We start from the raw sequence: 12,753 nt of genomic DNA, 5'->3' as shown, positions 1-12,753 counted from the left end.
AATGTTAATGCTCTGCACTCCTTGCTCCATTTCAACTTCAGTTCTCCTCCTCTTTTAGGTTGCAACTCTACTAAATAGTTTTCAAGTGTTTTCAGATGAGATTTGTCTGAGAGGCGAGATACCTCCTCCCTTCCACATGTGGAAGATTTTTTTGTATTTATTTTCTCTGCCCACTCATTTTAAATCTCTGACATGGATACACTCAGCTGCTGAAATTGTCACTGCTGAAAGTTCCTGAATTTTATCTCCTCTTCTCCTCAAGGAGGCATCTTTTTATACAGCCCTAAATGCCACACTGAACCAATCTGAAGTGTTGGATACAACTTATTTGTCTTTCCAGGCAGCTTTTTCCCACCAATGGCAGGGAGCCAGAAGGGTGCACAGCTGCAACACCTCTCCCAGGACAGTTTCTAAAGACTGCTCAGAGACCATTCTGGCAGGACTTGTGGCCCATAGGGGACCCACCACACTGGAGCAGCCCATTCCCAAAGAACAGGACATCTAGAAATGCTCCATGCCAGAGAACTTCTTGAAGCACTGCAGCCTGTGGGAAGAACCCACGGTGGTGAAGGTTTGTCTCCCAGAGGTGGAACCCTATACGAAATAGGGACAATATGAGAGGAAGAAGGACAAGAGGAGAGTAGAGTTGTCAACAGAGCTCAATCCCCATTCCCCATTCCCATGGGACACTTGGGGAGTGAAGGGGAGGTGGAAGACTCAGGACTGAAGTTGAGCCTGGAAAGACTGAGGTGGGGAGTGGGGGGGAAGGTAATTATGTTTAATTTCTCATTATCCTTCTTTGTTATTAACTGGCAGTAGATTAAATTGCTATTCCCCAAGGTGAGTCACCCATGAGAGTGATTGATAAGTGACATCCTTGTCCTTATCTCAACCCATGAGTTTTTTCATCTTATTTTCTCCTTCTGTTCTGCTGAGGATGGAGAACAAGTGAGCAGCTTGGTGGGCAAAGGACAGCCAGCCAAGGTCAACCTATCACAGGCAGAGAGATGAGGGCAGGGTGGGTGGAGGGGTCCTGCTGTACCTGCTTTCATCTAGAGATGCATGGGACTCCTTCTCTACTTTTTGCTCTGAGCAGTACCTGCTAATTGTTGATGCTCTAAAGTTTAACTTTCTTGCTGTTTATTACCTTGGGCAACAAATTTTAAAATATAGGACCTAAGCAAATTGGTCCAACATAAAAATAGGAAAATTCATTGAACAAACTGGTAAACATCAGCTATTCTTAATTAGAGTGATTTTTCTTTTTTATGTGTCTTACTTTACACACCTATGAGTGTCCCTTAACACTATAAGAAACATTTCCCTCCTCAGCTGCACTGGAAAGGACAAATTCCTCTAAGGTGGTGAAACCACATGAAAGGTCAGCTGTATCCTGAGAGTTTGGGTAGCTCAGTGCCTTGTGCCCTGCAGAGAGACATTACAAGCTCAGATGTGCTAAGCATTTCATGTCCTTGAAAGAAAAGTAAGGGTGCTCCCTGTGTTATGACAAATATTTTTGGACTATAAATATAGTTAAAGTAACCTTTAATTTTGTGAGAGGCATCTGCACTTAAATTTTACTAGGAATTTGGCAGAAGCCACAGACCCAACCTGTCTCACGTGCTGGAGTGCATGATTAAAGGGATGCAGGCTGGCCCAGCCAAGGAGGTGTGCTGCATTCCTACTTAATGTGTGTTACTGTTGCCAAGTAACATAAATTCAGTGCCGCAGTCAAATTCTGCCATAAGTCAACAGCTACCCTCCAGCAAGGCATCAATCTTGAAATGAGTTGCTAAGATGCAAACATAACCTTTTCATCATTTCTCTGCAATGGAATATTGTTTTGTCCTTCCAATTTTCCTCTATTTCTTTCTCTTCCCACCAAGGTATGGGCAAAAGAATGTGACAAAAATATTTGCTGTCTGTCAGCAGCTTTTAACACTAAGTGGTCTGTCATCATTTCTTTAACACTAAGTCAACAGTTATTACACTCTGTTCAAAGTTTTGGCATGTTACTTCCTAATCAGCTGGTTGAACCTCATGTCAGGACCTCCAAGAATTTCCTTCTTTTTCCAGTCAATGCTGGCCTGGCTTACATGATACAAGGCTGTGAAAGTTTTGAGTCTCAATGTTCAGCGAGAAAGCGTCTCTGTGGTTCCCAGTGTACAATGAAGCTGAAGGGAAGCAGACAGAATGTCTTCTTTTCCCTCTAAGGGTGACAAGCAAGCTCAGATTAAAACTAAAAAATTAAAAAAAAAAATCTAAGAAAAGGGAAAACCAAACCCCTCTCACACTGTGCTGGTTTTGGTCGGGGTAGTTAATTTTATTCACAGTGGCTGGCATAGGGCTGTGTTTTGGATTTGTGCTGAACACAGGATTGATAATATAGAGAGGTTTTTATTGCTGTTATTGGGGGGCTACACAGACCCTTTTTTGCTTTCTATACGGCCACACTGGTCAGGAAGTTGGGGGTGTGTGGGAGGCTGGGAGCCAGGAAAGCCAGGACAGGTGACCCAAACTGACCAAAGGGACATTCCAGACCATGGCATCATGCTCAGTATATAAAGTGAAGAAGGAGGAATGGGGAGACATTTGGAGTGATGGTGTTTCTCTTCCCAAGTCACCATTACTTGTGAGGGGGCTTTACTCCCTTGGAGATGGCTGAACTCCTGCCTGCCCATGGGAAGCTCTGAATCAATCCCTGGTTTTGCTTTGCTTGTGCGTGCAGCTTTTGCTTTTTCTATCAAGCTACTTTTATCTCAACCCACAAGCTTTTCTAGCTGTTACACTTCCCATTCTGTCCCTGACCCCCAGAGGTGAGTGAGCAGCTGCATGGGGCCTGGCTGCTAGCTGGAGTTAAACCACAACACACATACCCTTTTGGCTATGATCAAGCAAAGGACTTACATGTGTGGAATCTCAAAACACACAAAGTTAATTTGGCTTCAGTGAAAAGGTAAAGACATGTTTACACACCTCTGTGAAAGTTATGCAAGGTTTTTTAAATGCTCTGAGAGCTTTGCATGGTGGAACTGCATAAGGGAAGGCCAGAGGAGCCATCTTACCTCTACCGAAGTCAAGGATGCAAACAGTTTCCACTGGAGAGCAACAAATGCCAGGATGTCTTGAGCCAGGATATCCAGAGGCTGGGATATCCTGTTATTATAAATATAGGGAGGAAAGAGTTCAGGTTTAGGTTTATTTAGGTTTAGCAGAGATTTTAGTTAATTTGCATTTAATGGATTCAGGTTCAATCCCCATTCAACTAACAGATGGAAATGAAAATGAAAATATTACAGGTCTTTTGACTATTTTTAAACTTCACAAGTAACAGACTTCAGCAACTGAAAATGTAACTGAGAAATTCACAGAAGAATTAAGGAGTCTGATACAACATATTTTTTATTTGCTCAGTTGTTTTACCCCTCAAAAAGACTCATAATACTCAATGCCAGCAACATATGCATACATAGCTGGAATAGACAGAATAATTTTTGGTAGCTGATATATCCAAGTCGCATCCTTCCAGCAGCAGCTTCAGAGACTTTGTGCCACTTCTTGCTTATTGAGATTTGGTTCACCTGCAAAGCATTGGCCAGATTCTTTTTCAGAGCATCGAGGTCTCTCTGTAAAACTCATGAAATCTTAAAACTGGAAGAAATTTCAATTTTTTAACTGTACTTTCAAGGTCAGCTATGTTTAACATTGATTCTGTGATGTATTATTTTTGTTCTATGAGCAAAGGATGTCTCTCTTCATTTATGTGTGTGTTAGACAAAATTTTGTGCTACCATTGCCTAAATTTTAGAGTAGGACTACCATCTGTGACCACTATACACATCTGATGAAATGCTTATGTTCATACAGTTTTTTTTCTTTATCTTTTTTTTTCCAATGATATTTTATAAAGCTTCAGTAGAAGAAACAACCCGATGGTTACAGCTGACCTTTTAATAAAATACCATGAGGTTCCTCATAGCACTGTTCACATCAGAGAGTCTTTGTTGCTGTCCTAGCAGGCTTCATCACTTATTCCTTTGGTGCTATCCTATGCTCATTTCTGTTTCAGGATGTGTACTTCAGATCACTTTATGTTGCAGACAGGTGTTTTATAACATGGCAGGAATCCATGGGCTCAAAATGTTGCTTAAAAATACTTTAAATTAAATGTTACTTGTAAGACAAACTAAGAGGGGTTTTAGCTTGATTTTCTTAAAAAAAAAAAAAAAAACAAAACCTGTAGTCACACTGCACATCTTTCCAATTCTTACCTTTTGAGTCCACCAGCAAACAGCAGTCATGAGTGCTGGATGTGTCCAAGACATGAAGATCCTGCAACTTCACAAACACCAGCTACAGAAAGTACTGGTGTCTTCATAGAGGACCCACAAAGGAGAATGCTTTTTTTTCTGCTGGGATGATTTTCCATTTCCCTGAGCAACAAAAGGCCACCCAGCATATCCACAGATGAGTACACAGAGAAGCTACCAAAATGTGTGGAACAGCCACCAAACTGCATGAACAATTTATGGCAAATGGGGGTTTCTTCCCTGCAAAAGACAGGAAGAAATATAAGAGAACAGTGTGGTGAGTACTGTATGGTATTTAAGGAGACATACATATCATGCTAAAAGAATTTTATGAGAGATGGCATTAATTTTAACTTCGAAACACAGAGGGAATACACCCCCCTCTAATTTAAAATGCATCACTTTCAATGCCCAGAGAACATTCTGTTCTGCAACAGCACACTTATTTCTTTAGTCTTGAGGCAAAATGCTCAATCAGTAAAACACATCTTCCCTTTATTTTTGTTGATGGTAATGACCATTATCACTATTCTTATACATCTCAAGTGTTTGTCATTTCAGCATTTGTTCAAAGTTTCTAGTCCTAATAGCCCTGAGTCAATTATTTTGCAGGATAATGATTTGTAAACACTTAGAGTGACTGAATCAAGGAGAGGGCACAGGAAGCAATTTGCTGCACTTTTTGAAGTAGTGACTGTGAAATACAAAGAGGTGACCATGAAATACAAAGCTTGTGTTGCAGTATCCTTCTTGGATATGGATTTAACTGAGAATATGTTTTTCAGAGAAGAAGATACTTAGGATTTGAAAGAAAGTGCAGCAATTTTCTCAGTATGATGTATTTGAGTGAGTTTTCACAGACTGGTTCCCACATTTAACTACTGATTTTGCTTTTTTAGTTAATGACTGTTATACCTCTAAGAACATTCTTGGGAAATGGGGGGGTTTTGCCACTCTCACCCTTACTGCAGCTCAGCTGTGGCTGTAACTTACACTGCAAGCACCATTTTATGAATTAACCAGAGGCTGGAGAGGTGTCTGTTTACATTTGCACAGAATGGAATTACGGATAGCAATGTGGCCTTTTTAATAACAAAAGGGATCTGAGAGACTGCAGAATGATCTCCATGAGTGGTCCTTCCACTTCAAATCCCAATGCTGTACACAAGATTTCTCCTACCCATACATGGCCAAGGGAGTATATTGAGTATAAAATGCCCTCCACACTGCACCTCAGGTGGCAAATGGGGGGCCATGTACTTTTCTATATCACCTCTATTGCATCTGTCACTCCTAGCATAGCTGAAGAAAGCAGCCTTTATTAGATGTCATTGAAGGAAAAAATCCCCATGAAACAAACAAACAAAAACAAACAAAAAATCCAAACAAGAAAAGGCAAACAAAACAAAAACCAAAATCAAACCCAAAACTCAAATCAAACAAAAAAAAAACAAAAAAAAACCCAAACCAAAACAAAAAAAAAACAAACCCAAAAATAAAAACCCAACCAGATAATAAAAACACACAAACCCAAACTACCAAAATCATTACTAAAATCCACCTTCCCACTTTCAAGCATGAGATAGTTTTGAGGTTGGATTTTTTTTTAATGCATCTGAGATGTTATTCACTTACACACACACATTTTCTTTCCAGTTTGGATTTGGTAGATACACTGTGGTCCAAAACAAAAGCTGCATCCCCTTCAAATTTCTGTTTTAACTCCTTGCTGCACTGTAAGCTGAGGAGTATTTGATAACAACTTCAAAAGCTGTGACTCACTGGACCCTGGTGAAAGGGTTGGTCTTTGATCTCAACAGCCTTACCAAGGTTATCTCAGGTGAGCAACTGCCCAGGTTTGCTGGTTCCACACATGCATGGGATCCAGCAAACCTGGGTCTCCAAACTCACCTCTTAATGAGCTAGGCAGCATCCTACTTGCTGTGCTGGTTGTACATACCCAGGTTTGCTGCCCAAACAGCCCTTGTTTTCACTTTCCTCAGAGGACAGTCCAGACCTGCAGAACCTTCTTCAGGCAATTCACTGTTACAATACAGGATGATGCTGGATGGTGCTTTGAGCAACCTGGTTCAGTGAAAGGTGTCCCTGCCCACAGCAGGATGCCTGGAGCTACATGGTCTTTATGGTCCCTTGCAACCCAAACCATTCTATGATTCTATGAATATTCCTCCTGGCCCAGAGGCTCTGGGCACAGCTCCACATATTCTTAGCTGAATTTTTCTCCAGCTGCTCTCTCCTGACTGGCTCCTCCAGCACCCTTCTGGGAACACTCTCCTTAAGGGAACTTGTCTCATAGAACAAGACACAAGGTCACTGCATAATAATAATAATAATAATAATAATAAAATAATAATAATAATAATAATGATGATGTCCAAGTTAAACAGCTGCCTTGCCCCTACTGGGACAGAGTTGCCACATTTGAACTTGTATCTGTTGAGGTGCTGCACTAGACTCGTCTGTAGCCAACATGAGACAGAAGCTTTGCATCTTTTCATTTACTTTTACAAGCTGTGCTGCCCATTAAGATTTCCACATGACCACTTTACTGAGCAATTTAAATCAGAGGAGTGCTTTCATTAACAAGCTTGATGAGTTGATTTGTGCTAGACTCCAATCACTAGAATCCTATCTGTGTGCAACGTAACATGCTAGACATGTATTTCCTCTAGTGGCAGAGGTAAAGGTTATTGTCCTACTTTAAATATTTGGCTTTTAACTCTTTCCACTGTACTGATCATGGAAAGACCTCTTCAATATAGATTAATTTTGTACAACCTTCTCTGAGCTCCATGTGTGTTTTGAGCTTCAGGCACCAGGAATGCAAGAACTGCAGGTATCTTGAGAGACAACGAAAGCCATCTTTTGCAGCAATCCACTCATATGAAACTAAATGTGCATCAAGGTCTGCTTCTGATGGATATTTCACTTCCACAGTCTCTTGCTTCTTAGTTGTGTAACAGTGTTTTTTTCACAAGTGCATACCCACTAGTCATAACTGGTAGATCAATTATCTTTCTCTCTCACTGACAAGAGATAGATCCTACATCCTCCATCCCATTTAACCACAGTCTTCCCTAAAGACCACCTTCACCTGAAAGACTTTATCTGTTCAACACCTAGCATGTGGCCAGCAGGTCAAGTGAGATATTTCTGCCCCTCAGCCCCAGTGAAACCCAACCTGAAGCACTGCATCCAGCTCTGGAGGCTCAAACATAGGAAGGATGTGGACCTGTAGGGGTGAGTCCAGAGGAGGGTCAGGAATATGACCAGAGGTCTGCACCACCTCTCCTGTCAGGACTGCCTGAGAGAGTTGGGATTGTTCAGTCTGGAGAAGAGACTTTATGGCATTTTTACTGTACATGAAGGGGGCCTTCAAGAGAGCTGGAGAGGGACTATTTACATGTAGTGATAGCACAAGGGGGAATGGCTTCAAACTGACAGAGGGCAGGTTTAGATTAGATATTAAGAAAAAATTCTTTACTATGAGGGTGATGAGGTGCTGGAACAGGTTGTTCTGAGAAGGTGCGGATGCCCCATCCCTTGCAGCGACCAAAGCCAGGATGGATAGGGCTTCAAACCAACTGGTCTGGTGGAGGTTGTCCCTATCCATGACAGGGATGTTAGAACTAATGGCTGTCCCTGTCCATGACAGGGATGTTGGAACTAAATGGCCTTTAAGGTTCCTTCCAACCCAAACCATACTATGACTCTCTGATTCTGTTTGTTTGATCAAACAGCATATAGGAAGGTCCAGATGTACCCAAGAAAGCAGCCAGATCACAGCTCCTCTCTGCATATATTTAATCAAATCTTCTAACAATGCATCCTGTACTTTCCCATTATTTAAAATGCTTCATTTCATTAAGCACACAGTTGAGCCTCAGTCATCACCAGCAGTATGTGTCCACCTCAAACCATGTGTCTTCAATTGCTGTGCTTGGCCACTTCCAGCCTCCATTTCCCCAGTGCACAATACTGCAGGCATCTTGCACAGAGCTCTCATTTTTCTGACAAGGTCTCAGTCATTAGCCTGTTATCTGCCTGCTCACCAGTTGCACTCCTGACAGTCACGCTCCATTACCTCATCCATATTGCTGTAATAATTAGCCTTCCTGTTTACAGGCATGAACAGCATTGCTACAACATGTGCACAGCTCAAGAAAAATTCCAGGCAAGTAAAACCAGAATATATCCCAACCCAATGCACAAACAAGAATACAATAATTGTTTGACCTCTTGTATTGGATAATGCACCTCTATCAGCAAAGATAGCAACACTGCCTTTGCTTTGATTGTGTTTCACATTTGCTACATGATCCTAAGGAAACACATTTATTGACTTATTTATAAAAATATCTGCTTTTACATGAGTTGAATTTTCTCTTTGTTTTCTTCACTGTGTTCCAACAGCTCTGTATCAGAATACAGAACTTGAAGGAGCATCCTGAATGATCACTGTATCCGGTCCCTTCCTCTTGCAGCCACAGCCTCATACTATTCCTTTCACAAAGTATTTTCCAGCTCAGCCTTAGACATGGATTTTTGCCCCCACTACTGTGGAGGGACTTTCAAAGAAAGCTGGTTCAGAACCTCACGCTTCTGATGGTTGGGAATACAAATTGCATCTTCACTTTAGGTATTGCTCTTTAATAACTATTTGTTCACAATCCTCTGTTGACACTTCTCTCAGATTTGTCCTTCTTGTTGGGAACTTAACATTCTTGTCTATTGACATGCTAATGTTCCACCAGGTTTATTTTGTTGGGCTAAAGAAACAGTGTCCTTTTATGACATTGTTTAAGAAACACTGTCTTTTATGCCCTCTACATTGGCATCAGACTCATCATCCTGTCTGTGACTGTCCCAGTATGACTTAGTCTTCCCAGAGAAAAGACTGAAAGTTTACACATTTGTCCTGATAATATCTTGAAGAGTTTCGTCACATGATCCATCCTTCCCTGTCTTTGTTGAAAAGCTACCCCTGATCATTATTCCTCTTTTTCTTCCCAGCTGACTTCACTTTTTTCAAGCCGCCATACCACAGCTGAACCATCTAAGCATTCACCATGAGATCTTGGTTTTCAGGGATCATTAGCAAAACCCTGCTGAACTTACAGAAGGGAAACAATTTTACATTCTGAATTTTGATCAGTGGCTTCAGCTTCCTCCCACCACTCAGACCATGGCACACAAAGAATAACCTTCTGTAATTATGAACAAAACTCCAGCAAGTTCAGGACATAAACACTAATTCATCCTTGCACCCCATTCACCTCTCTCAGCTCTTACATGTTTGAAAGACTTTTTCAAATCTTTTCACCTTCAGTTGGTAAAAAAAACCCTGCAGTGTAAAACAGATGAAAGCTTCAGTCAAGAAACACTGGTGGGTGTTTGAGCTTGTGCTTCTTCCCCACAGGAAAACACAATTAAAGCTGATCTGTTTGCTTCTGGATTACAGTTCCATAAGAATCCCCTTGGAAATTTCATTGCAGAAACAGTGCCACAGAAAACATAAACCAGAATTTTCTTCCTCTGGCAAATTTCATTTAATGCAGATTCTCTACTCCCTGTATCTTAAGAAATTCCTTCAGTTTTCACTTGCCCTTAATGATACTTGAATAAAACCAGTAATTTGGCTTTCAAGCAAACAGCCTGTGTGGGATGTTAGACTGCAGCAAATTGGCCTTTCTAAAAACCCCAACACACACAGTAGGTTTTATCACCAATTAAATAAAGTACTTGAGCCATAACTGGACGTTTAGCTTGGAAAAAACAGTACCTTTGCCAGTACTGTGAGAAGAAATAAAAGGGAGACCTCTGTAGAGCTTTCAGATTTGTGCAGCAGTTTCCTAGACTATTTACTAGAAATCATGACAGACAGGGAAAGATTACAGGTCCATCTGTGTTAGCCTTTTAGTTCAGATCAAGAGTGCCCTTTTGAAGTGAATCTCCCAATTTTTTCCATTTACCACATTTTGGTTCACATGGCTGAGCAGTCCTGTAGAACACAAACTGGGTGTCATTCAAATAAAATTTACCTGTAAGAAGAAGCTTTCCACAACTGCCCACAGGGCGCTCCAGTCACTGACAGATGTGGACCCTTCAGGATGAGAATAATCCAGAGCATATCCCCCTGAAAAGTGTATCTTTCCTGCTGAGTCTGCCGTTGCTCTGCAGATCCCCCACTACTATTCCACTGCACTTACTGATGCAGGTGGACAGCCCAGGTCAACCCAGATGTCTTGCTTCTCAAGCATTTCCTTCTACTGCTTCGCTTCATTGCTGTGAACTTTCAGAAATTTCAGGGCTGGAATTCAGCTATGCCTCAAAATGTTTAGGCTTTTCTTCAAACGAATCTGTGCCTATTAAGGCAGCAAAACAGGACTAAAAGTACTGTATGTATTTACCCACTTGCCAGAAATGTGGCATTTCTGCTGGATGCAACATGAAGCAGACACTTCTGAAGTTTCAGCAATTCTCCTTGCACACCTGGAAAAGGAATAAACAGGAAGCAATAAGCCAGAAATCACTAACATCCCTCAATCTGTTTGGCTAGAAAGAATCATAGCACACAGTGAAGTTGGAGATGCATAAGCCTGCTCATCTTCTGGTCCCAGCTGAAAAATATATGGCCATGCAGTGCTTAAGATCAGCCTGAAGCCTTCAAATGCTGAGAAGACTTTCTGTATTCAAGCCAACCAAATCCCTTATGGGCATCTCTGAGCACCCATTTGGCTTGTGCTGTGCTACATTTGTACCACAAGGCTCAGAGGGATGAATGTACATTCTGGTGGGTGTAAGACCACAGCAGGGACATTTCTATCAGAGCTCAGTGAGCAGCAGTTTCTGGGGTGAAGCACTGCAGCAGCTCAGAAGTGTACAGCAAAAAGCAACAGCTGGGCACAAGCCACATAGCCTGATAAGCTTTGCCAGAAAGACTCAGAAAGGCAGCATTATAAGGCACTTTTAATACCACCAATATGCCAAACTCAAAGCAGAAGGGCTTACTCATTTAAGCAAGGGAATACAAATATAACCACGTATAAGCAGCTCACCACTGTCATTTCATCCCATCCTGTCACACACACACAGAGAAACTAGAGCTACATGCATCTATCCCCTGCCAAGAACAGTTTCTAAGGAGAGATTACCATGTGTTATCATCCTGAAATGCATTAATTTGATCAAGGGAAGTTATTAATAATGGCCAACTTCTTTAGCAAATTTCAACCTCATTTGCTGTCAGTATATTATCTACAAACATCTATAAATCCCAAACTACTGATGGCTCTGTAACTCTTGATACATTAGAGCTGCAGGCAGGGTCCTGAGAGTATGAACAGCCCTTTTTGTCCCATTCTGACCTCTCCTGGAGACACTCCTACCTCTGCCTGTGGCCCAGGACCCCATTTTACCCCATGTCCTAATGTGTAGCACTGCCAGTCTTCAGCTCCACACAGCCCTGAACTGCCCGGCCACGGAATCTGCTGATCCTGTCCCCAGCATGTGGTGGGGGCTTATGTCCCAGACTGGGCTCAGGGATTTGCTCCAGATGCTTCATACAGATGATTTCTGTTCCCTCTCAGCCCTCCATGAGTACCACTGCTACAAATGCATTTGCTAATACATTTTCTCAAGATTACTTGCACAGCAGGGACAGGTGTCCTTTAGTGTGGCATGTGATCAGCTTTCTTAAAAGAGGTCCATTAAGAATAAATGAACAAATTTATTTACAAAGCATTGAAAATGCAAAGGAAAACATGATAAGTAAAATTCAGGGCAGTGAGCCAAATCAAATATCATCCAGCTGAAAATAAGTATCTAAAAAAATGAAGACAATAAAATGTCTTGTTGACATCTCAGAAGCCTCTGTATAAGGACAAGGGGGAGAGGAAAGCTTCCCACAAATGAAATTTGAATATCAGTCTGAGAAACCTGTAGAAAACTGGATACTCCTATTTTCCCTGTTCAGCCTGAGCAACCTGGAAACAGTCTGACTGTCCAAGAAGCACAGTCAAACATTGAGAATTAATTCCTTTTAAACTGCTATCCTAAATTCAACACACTGAATTTAGAAAGCACCCATCACCAAGTTCAAAAACCTTGGTTTTCATCTGAGAACTTAACAATAGTGAGATATAGGGGTGCCACAATACAACATAGGGGACACAAGGAAAGTTAATATCTGGGTGGCAGAATCATTAATTCAGTGATTTTTTTTTTAATGGATGCTTAACCTTTTTTCTACTAACATGTCATGAGGGTTGCCATGTGCAATTTCAGGATTTGGTGAGACTTGGGCCGGGACACCGAGTAATGTTACTAAGAAGATGGCTCAGTAAAGGCTGTAAATTTGTATTTACTTGGAATAAAACACAGGATGTCTGCCAGAGAGCTGCACATGAGTTTTGTGACAAAG

The 12,753-nt window shown here is 41.5% G+C and overlaps 1 protein-coding gene across 1 annotated transcript in view; it reads right to left on the bottom strand.

Annotated features, from left to right (window-relative positions):
• Nucleotides 1-10,605, bottom strand: part of NPSR1 (neuropeptide S receptor 1) — a 92,438-nt gene extending 81,833 nt beyond the window's left edge. The window contains exon 1 of the mRNA XM_054273952.1: nucleotides 10,541-10,605. The gene's annotated coding sequence lies outside the window, so the exon portion shown is untranslated. The remainder of the gene's footprint in view (nucleotides 1-10,540) is intronic.
• Nucleotides 10,606-12,753: the final 2,148 nt, after the last annotated feature.

This window comes from Melozone crissalis, unplaced genomic scaffold (assembly GCF_028551555.1).
Source record: "Melozone crissalis strain CALT ecotype California unplaced genomic scaffold, PUWL_Pcris_2 ptg000016l_1, whole genome shotgun sequence".
In the NCBI taxonomy this organism is placed as follows: Eukaryota; Metazoa; Chordata; class Aves; order Passeriformes; family Passerellidae; genus Melozone; species Melozone crissalis.
Note: the sequence above shows the minus strand (reverse complement) of the source record. Positions and strands in the feature narration are given on the sequence as shown.